We start from the raw sequence: 9,284 nt of genomic DNA, 5'->3' as shown, positions 1-9,284 counted from the left end.
AATCTGCCGCCAGAACTCATTAAAATGTCGCCAACGATGATTGCCTCAAGGACAATTCTGTTTCACTGCCAGTAAATCCCAAATTAAGAAAAAAAAAAAAAAATCCAGACACCTACTTTAGTTCTTCGCATTACAAGAGGATTACCAATTTAAAACCTCAGGTTTCCTTAAAGATCTAATCCCTCTGTGGCTTTGAAAAAGGGTATGATTTGCAGGAAGCCTCTTCTGGAACCATGTGGTTACCGGGTAACACTGAGGTGACAGGGCACACCCTCCAGTCAGGCTGCCCGGGTTCGGATTCTGGGGGCCCCTCTGATCTGTGCGGCTTTTCCAAGTTACTTAACCTGTGAGTCTCTTTTCTCATTGGCCAAATTGGGAGAGTAGCACCTGCCTCCTGGTCTGCTGGGAAGATTGAAAGTGATGCTCTGTGTTACACAGAGGAATGAGGGGCCCAGGGGAAGCATAGATTTTCTACTGGAAATGAGAAAAGGCAAGGAGCAAGCAGGGACCACATTAGGAATGCACTCAATGGAGGGGGGCTGGGAAGGTCTGGAGGCCCCAGATGGTGCCTGGGTGAGCTGGGCTTTACGGGTTCTGAGTGAGTCCCGTGGGCAAGGAGAGCTGAATGTGAGGCTCCCTGCGGGGCAGGCAAGGCCAGCTCACCAGGCACCTAGAGGCCACCTGGTCCACCAGAGGGCAGTGCTGACACCTCCTTTGTTGCCCCTGCCCCCATACCTTGGTTTGCAACCCGGAAGCATTTTCCCATCATCCCATCTCTGCGCTCCATTGTTCATCCCCCACGCTGAGGCTTATGGGCAAGTGAACTGCATGTGGCAAGATCGGTCGGCAGCTTAGGGATGAGTATCTGAAGTTGGCTATCCCCTAAACACAGAAGGGGTTATTCAAAGAACACTTAATACCCTGTAAAAAATGCCTTGAAAAACTCAGTGGAATAGAAGAATCGAGTCTACAGATGTACTCGGCAAAAGCTGATAGTCAATTAAAATAGTTTGCAATTCCTCAGTGAGTGGAGATGCCAGAAGAGGCCGAAAGGAAGCTGGGGGAGAAAGTCACATGATGGGGGGGGTGCACTGGGGGAGCTGGAGTGAGGGCTGTACCGTCTCCCAGGCTGCTGACCTGACCGGATAAAGTTCTCTTTCCAAGCCTGCCCTGCTGCATCCACAAAATGGGGATAAGCAACGAGGTCTCCACCCACCAGGGGCAGCATCAAAGGAGTAGGTGCCCTGCAAGCTGAGAAACCTTCTAAGGTAAGGAGATGTTATCTGAGTACTGGACGGATCCTTCAGGGACAGAAACATTTTGGAAGAACAGAAACAGATAAGCTTTAGATCAGATTGTAGTTGCCTTCCTATTCGGATACTGGGTTCTTACGGACGACAGATGGTGTCAGGGATTCCTTTTTAATGGACTGAGAAGGGAACCAAACTTGGATGAGAAAGTGTCTGGTAGGAACCACCTTTTTCTTATTGCCTGCTGTACATTTGTGTTCCATTTGGGTACTATTTTCTGAAGATCCCTTCCTGAAGCTGGAATGAAAGCCTTGCAAATTAAGGAACGGAGCCTGTGTTCCCTGAAAAGCAGGTGCCCCAGTCTGAGATGAGACCACCACAACTGCTTGCAGTGGTGTGAGACCCTGAGATGAGGGCTGCCTTGGCCATATGCTCTCCTTCCCATGTCTCCATGTTTTCTAGGCCTGGGCAGAAGCAGGAAAGCTTCAAAATTTAGGGCAAGGCAGGGACTAAATGATTTCCCTGAGCCAGCCACCCTGCCAGGGATCTGGCCCTTGTCCCCCGCCACCTCCCCAGTGGCCAGAGCTCCCATCGTCTGCTGTCATCATTCCAAAGACAGAGGATGCCCAGCAAGTCACGGCAGGGAATCCGAGTAGGGTGACTGGGCATCCCTGAAGTTGGAACTGGGCCAGGCACTTCCAAAGTTGGACAAGAAGAGGCCAGCTATACTGTTCTGGGCACAGTCCGTGGGCAAATTAGATCTTTCAAACATTTAGGCAGGCTTTTGTCACTTGGTGTTAACTGTGTACCTTACAACTACTTTAATTGGTTTCGTGTCTAGAATGAGGGACTGAAATGGAAGTGTGATTCTCGGGGGAGCAGTCCGGGTGCTCAGATGGCTTGTCATATTTCTTTTTTAATCTTCTGTTCTTTTCCTTAAGGTGAGGGAGGTAATCTAATTATCTTTTGAAGACAAGCTCATGCCGCAATGTGTCAGCTTGGGCTGCTCTCATGACATGGCCCCAAGTGTGGCTGGAGGGAAATGAAATGGGGATGTGGGGAGTACCTGTGAGCTTTCCTGCCCAGAGACCAGAAGATGGTCCCCTTACAAAGCTTGAGGGCAGAGAACAGCTTAAAGAGACACTGGGATCCTGAAACTGACCCCGAGTCCCACTCTGCCTCCCTTGGCGATGTGACTTTGCATTAGTCACTTGCTCTCTCCGAGTCTCCATCTTTTCAGTCTCTTTAGTTGCAAAACTAGATTAATTCCATCTTGGAGTGGTTGTGAGGCCTGAATGAGATCACGTGCACAGGGTCCATCCATCCCGGTGCTGGGGGAAGGGGTGCATGGTGGACGCTCAGTAACCAATGGTGTTTATTACTGGGCCATTGTTACCATGAGCCTTCCGTGGGCACCTGCCCACAAGCTAAGCCTTGACGCTCCTGTCACCAAAAGAGCTGACCCAGCCTCCCTTTGGGCTGGGTTATCCCTGTCTACATAGAGATAACTCACCTCATATCGCTAAACACAAAGTGAGGAATTATTAACAACCCTCCCGCACACATGGTATGCACAGTGCCTATAAGGTACTTCTTCCCCAAACTGCAGCAATTCGTCTGGAAAGAGGTTCTGTGGGGCAGTCACTCACTGCCTCTTAAGCTGTGTGGGGCTTTGCTGGATGAAGGGAGAAATTCTGGTGCTGGGGGTGCTCTGAGTCAGGGATGCACCTGCCCCTTTCCTCCAAAGAGTGGGGACCAAACCCTGAATGGGGTTCCAAACAGCTACACAGTTCATCTTTCCTTTATATTTTATTCTTTAAAAAAACAACTGGTAAAAATAGTACACAAACATGGTAAAACCTATATCTAGGTAGAATTCATCCATCTGTCCATCCATTCGTCCATCCATCCATCCATCCATCACCTATTCATCCATCTATCCATCAATCTTTCTATTGTCTGTTTAGCTATCATCTATCAATTATCTATCTATCTATCTATCATCTTTCATCTATTATCTATCTATCATCTATCTAATCTACATTTCTAAAATGGATACGAGTAGTGCCATATTTTTCTTTGTTGTGTTCCTTGCCTTTTCACTTAATATACCATAAACCACTTCCAATTTCAGTGCATGTACATCTACTTTTTACAAACAGTTGCTCAATATTCCCTTGTCTGGATGCACCATAAGTTCTTTAACCAGCTCGCTGTTGATCGACGTTCAGGTTGTTTCAAGGATTTTGCCTCTCCAAATTACTCTGCGACAGAAATCCTTTTGCATAGACCTTGGCATGTTGTGTAAGGATGCAGGGTAAATCCCTTTCAGTGGAATTGCTGGCTCAAAGGGGATATGGATTTTAAATTATGATACACGTTGTCAAATGGTTTTCTAAAAAAGATCACCCCTATTTATATACCCATCCAAGGTGTTCTCAGGCCAGATGCTCCCCTTATCTTTTAAACATGGTGAATTCTTTGCATAGCAGCCTGGATGGGGGAATCTTCACGGGGATAAAAGCCATCAGAGCAGCGAGCAGTGCCAGTTTATGTGACTTTTATGGATACTCCTGCTCGTATCTTTCACATCACTGTGTTTTTGTTTATGCTTTATATGGCCAAATGCAAGCAGCTTTGTATCTTGTTCCTGTCACAGTTTTTATTCACTTTCTTGGCATTTCTCTCAGGGTTTTATTAGTCATTTCTTGTTCCAGCTCCTAAAATTTCTATCACCTGCATCCTGGGGACCTGGTTGTATTGAGAAGGTGATTAGAATGCTAACCGGCTGGGGAAGGAAACCTCATGTCCCCAGAGCACATTTCCCTCTCCATTTCTGCTATGATTCAGGGGTCCTCCGAGTCCTGTCCTTCCCCAGAGGCCCACCCCAGCCGGGTTCCTTTCCCTGTGAATGAACCTGTGGGTTTCTGCTCAGCGCTTGAGAAAGCCAAAGCCAGGGGGAATGTTGGAATCTGGGGTTTTGTCATACCTCTAAAACACCAGGCCCACCTCCAAATGCTCATAAACTTTGTATCCAAACTGTGGAGCTGCTGGAAACCTTCTAAACCTGGTCATCTGAAAGTAGGCCCAAGAGACAAGGGAGTAGGAAAAGCCAGTTGAATGAAAAATCACAAAATTGCAGAGTCTCCAGCAAAACCCAGGCTTCTATCCTCTAAGCAGCAAGGTTTTCTTGCTCTTCAGTGGACTGCAAGTTGGACTGAAGCAAATCACCCTGTTGAAGTTAATTACTGTGTTTTGTGCTTGAGTATCTTGCCTTAAAAAGTCCTGGTAGTGACAGGGTGTCTGGGTGGTTCAGTTGGTTAAGCGTCCAACTTCAGCTCAGGTCACAGTGTCAGGTTCATGGGTTCGAGCCCCGTGTTGGGCTCTGTGCTGATAGCTCAGAGCCTGGAGCCTGCTTTGGATTCTGTGTCTCCCTCTCTGTCTGCCCCCCCTACCCCTGCTTGTGCTCTCTCAAAAATAAATAAACGTTAAAAAATTAAAATGAAAAAAGTCCTGGTGCTAAGGTGCCAGAGATTATAACCTCCCCAGGGACACCGGGGAGTGATATTGGGAGCAACCACGATCACAATGTTATAATGCCCAAGGATAAAACCCAGCCTCCTGCAGTGAAAAGGCAATTTTCCTTGCCAGGTACTGAGCTAGATGCTGGAAATAGAGAAAAGAACCTACTCTGGTCTTTACTTTTTATCAAAAGACTTACTATTTCCAAGTCGACACAAATCATTCAATACACCTAGGATAGTATCTACAGAACCCACCAATCCTATCCTTCAAATACAAAATTGTATATGGAAGACGTAAAATAAGGATGAGGCATGGCCCTACGCAGAGCCTGATTCCTCCTGGCATGCATATGTGAGCTATTAGGGTGAGTTTTCAACAGTGGCTTTCAATCAGGGTGAGCCTGCTGCCCCCTCAAAGGGGTTTGACAATGTCCTCGGGGGTGGTTGCTACCACCATCCAGTGGGAAAAGGCCAGGGATGCTGCTAAACACCCTACAGCGGACAAGACCAGCCACCACCCCCTTCTACCCCCACAACAAAGAATAATCCAGAAGCATCTGTGTCAATCCCATTCAATCCTCAGGAATCTCATCTCCTCCGCTGTCAGAAACCCCCCTATCTTGATACTGGGGCTCTCTCTGCGTTTGCAGATTTCAAGATCACTTTCCACTGAATTAAGAGAAAAGAATAAGACACCACAATCATGTTTTTTTTTGTTGTTGTTGTTTTTTTAAAGAAAACAATGTTTATTAGGACATTCTGGGGTGGGGGGGGTGGCTGAACAGACGACGTACGTACATTCTGTAGTGCTTGAGCAGTGTGTCAACAGAAAATTCAAACATCACAAAACCACTTCCAAAGTCCAAAGAGCAAAACGTGTACTTCTATATGGAGATGTTCTTCCATGGGTGTCGGCGATAAAGCACACTGCCAACAGCTGTGTGAGGAAGCCGTGTGGGGATAACCCTAGAGAACGTACAGGATCCGCAGGAAAGCAGATACACAAGACGGTGAGATACATGTATTGTCTTGTACAAATAGGAAACTCAGGAAACACACAGTGTAAAATCTCCTAACTGGAGGCTTCCGTGAAGCTCACCATCTCCCTTCCCCCAGCTCTGACGAGGCTGGGTGTCCGACCCCCTCTCCCGGGACAGAAATCTAAAACCATCCTAAAAAAACCAGAATCGTTATTCCACTCCACCTGTATTGTTAACCCACACGAAACAGAAGGAACAGGAACGGAGACACACCCTCGGGTTAAGAGTAGAAATGAAACACCCCTCTAAAAGAATACAATCCCAAAGCCCCACATCCTGAATCTCACGCAGCTTCTCAGCAGGAGGCGGATTAAACAAGAGAAAATAATTTCAATATCTAAGGGATAATGCACAGGAGATGAGAGAACTCTTTAAAGAACACTCTGTGGCAAAAAGTGTTCCCCCTCCTCCCCTAGGGGAGAAAGAGAGAGATGAAAAAAGATAGGTAATTAGAAGAAATAGAAATCCCTGGATTTCGGGTTTCTGAAACCATGTCCTCGACCCTCTGAGGACAATCAACTATTTCTGAATCCAGAAAAGTCTGATTACTAGAAGGCTGCAGCCAAATAAGTCAGGGCTGTCTGTAATTTGGTGCTACGGTTCCCATGCCTTTTCCCACATTTCAGAAATGCTTTCAGCTGAAACTAAAGAATAAAAAGCCAGATTCCAGATCAAGCCTGCTTGGCAGACCAGGAAGAGAGGTGATGCTGGATCACACAGCCCTGTAGGAGTTGTGACACAGAGAGAGGCGCGGAGCTGTAGTGATGGAGCCCTAGGTGCTGACAAGGCCCAGAGGACCTTCACCTGTACCTGCGACAGATGTCCTGCCTGGCCCTGGTAACGGGTGACACACCTTTACCCACTCAGAACATCTTTGCGTGTCTCTACCCAGGACATCCCCGGGGTTCTCCAATTCTTTATCCTACTTTAGTTTTATAATCTGTGTTACACTCGCCGGCATCGAGGGTCTTTGTGTCTTTTCAAAGTTTTGCTCTTTCGAGCGAACACTGCTGGCTGCCTGCTTTCCTCGGCTAAAGCGGCTCTGGTGTCTCCTATTCCCACCTGCGCCGTAGCTGGTACCTAACAGCTGGATGCTTCCACTGGCATGGTGACCCGGCCTTGCTCCCAGCCCTCCGAGCCCTCAGAGGATGACCCCACCTGGTTCTGGGTGGCGGCCCATCAGGGGTGAGGATACGTGTGTCTGCCTTCTCCATGTTGCTTGGGCTGGGCAGGCTGGTGTGTGCATATTGACTGGGACTTACGACCTCTTAAAGCCTGAGTCTGGAAAACGGCTTCTTGGACTATTAATAAAGACAATTTAGATTCTCCGAAGGATGCCGAAGTGAAGGGTTCTGCCATCCAGAAAAGACGGGTGTTTCCCTAAGCTGCAGTCAGAGGGCCTTGAATTTTCAAGTTACTACTCAAGGAGGAGCCTCAGTCTTGAACGATGGCTCACTCAACTAGACCAGAGGTTCAATAAATGCGAATTGAAGACCACTCACGTTTGCCTCCTCAGGATGCTGGCACGAGCCTGGGCTTGGTCTGGGACTGGTGGAGTGGTCCACCTTCCTGGCCACCATCCTGCACTTGAGACAGATTAAAACATCAGCAGACTCAGTAGCTAATTTCCCATGAAAGCAGTCCGCCTCATTTAGGGGTCCTGTCCTTTCTGGGACTGACTGGTCAAGCTCAGCTCCTCTGGGGAAAAATGCTGATTTTTCATCTCTCAGCAGGAAACACAGTAGGCAGATCTAAAGCTGCTTTGATTCTAATGCTTTGTTGGACCCTTCCTTTCCAGGTCACCCTCAATAACCTCAGGGCACCTTAACTGTTGGTGCACAACAGCTCAGTGACAGCAAGACGGTGCAGATAGACTGGTTCTTGCTGCCATATTACAAAATGAAGCCCTTCAATGCCCCCAAAGATTTTCATTCACGCAGCGTTGTTTAAGTACCTACTGTGAGTCATGCTTTCTGTTAGGAAAGGCTAGGTGAGCGGGAAGAGATGTTAAAATGAGAGAAGAAGCGGATGGTCTCTGGCCAGTCTCTTGGTACTTTCTACAGAAGGAAACTGGGGATGGGTAAGAAAACCCTGAACGGATGAAGAGAAGAAAATCAGAGAAAACCTTTTATTGATGCTGGTGCTGGGCTTGGCAGCTGCCCTTGAGCAAAAATAAACTCCCAGTGGCAGTGGGACAAGACGCTGATGTTGGCACCTGCCAGAGGGAGACAGCCGAAGTCGCAGCTGTGCTGGTCAAATGAGCCTGGAGACCTGAGGGGGCTAGGACCTCAATGACTGTTAGCAGGCTGTGGTTCTCTGCAGGCAGTTTATTGAAATGGGGTTTGTGTGTCTTCCCACCCCTCCAGGCTGGATCCCAGAACAATCAGAAGTGCAGGTGGCACATCTCACTGAACGACCCCAGGCTACCTCCGGGGGGTTGGGGGGGGGGGGAGGAGAAGCTCATCAGAGAGCCCCCGGAGCAACAAAGAGATGCCTGGCGAGGATGAGCAGACGAGACATCCGAAGGCTAAGAAGAGGGAGCTTCTTGCATGCATGGACTTCCTACTTGGGGATTAACATCACCATCAGATCACCTGACTCCTGAGAGAGGCTTCTCTGTCTTTAAAAAGCCAGGGTTATATGTAAAACAGGAGTCTGGCGGAACAAGAGTTAATCTGGGTGGGACTAATTTTAGAGTGATTAGGATGAAAAATCGATGGGAAGGGACCCTGTTCAATACTTAAGTGATAAAGAACAGGGGGGCTGGGCATCAGTTACCAACATAGAAGAGAACACAATCAGCCCAGGTCTTCAGACAACCTTCCTTGTGAAATGAAAGAAATGCCCCACTAAATACATCCCAGGATGAAGCCAGTGGCAAAACCCATAGACCTAAAGCCTCTGCAGTGAGAACGTGTTCATCTGTATAGTCCTCCCGAAAAATTCTCGACAACAGGCTTAGAACAAACGGTCACTCGGAATGAAGAGCTGTGTCAAAGTCAAGAAGGGTCAGACACATACACGAGATGCCTATCTTAGGGATAAGAGAAACACGTAGCTTCTAAGGCTTTAAAACGGAATTCTCAGCTGTTTTGTATTTTTAGAATTTCTAAAAAGAAATTTCCATGTCATCCAGATATTAGCTCCGGCTTGCTTTCACAAAGGCGCTGCCGTCTAATTCAAGGGACTCTGGCTATTTTGTTAGGACAAGGTACCTATGTGGACCAGTAAGGAAGCCCAGCGGACCGCATGATCCATTCACCCATGGCACTCGGCCTCGTGTTGCACCTTCGTTGTGCTTTCTCTCTCCAAACTCCCTGAGTTCAGGGCAAAGTCGCCTTCTGTCATCTCTGTGCCCACTCCGTTGGTAATTCCCGCCCATCTGTTGCCATTGCTTTTTGGTCTTTCTTGAAAAGATAGGTCTCACATGGTCTCATTTGCTTTATCAAAGAGCAGAAGCAACAAGGATC

The sequence above is a fragment of the Panthera onca genome, chromosome D2, assembly GCF_046562875.1.
Source record: "Panthera onca isolate mPanOnc1 chromosome D2, mPanOnc1 haplotype 2, whole genome shotgun sequence".
In the NCBI taxonomy this organism is placed as follows: Eukaryota; Metazoa; Chordata; class Mammalia; order Carnivora; family Felidae; genus Panthera; species Panthera onca.
This window is presented reverse-complemented; position numbering follows the sequence as displayed.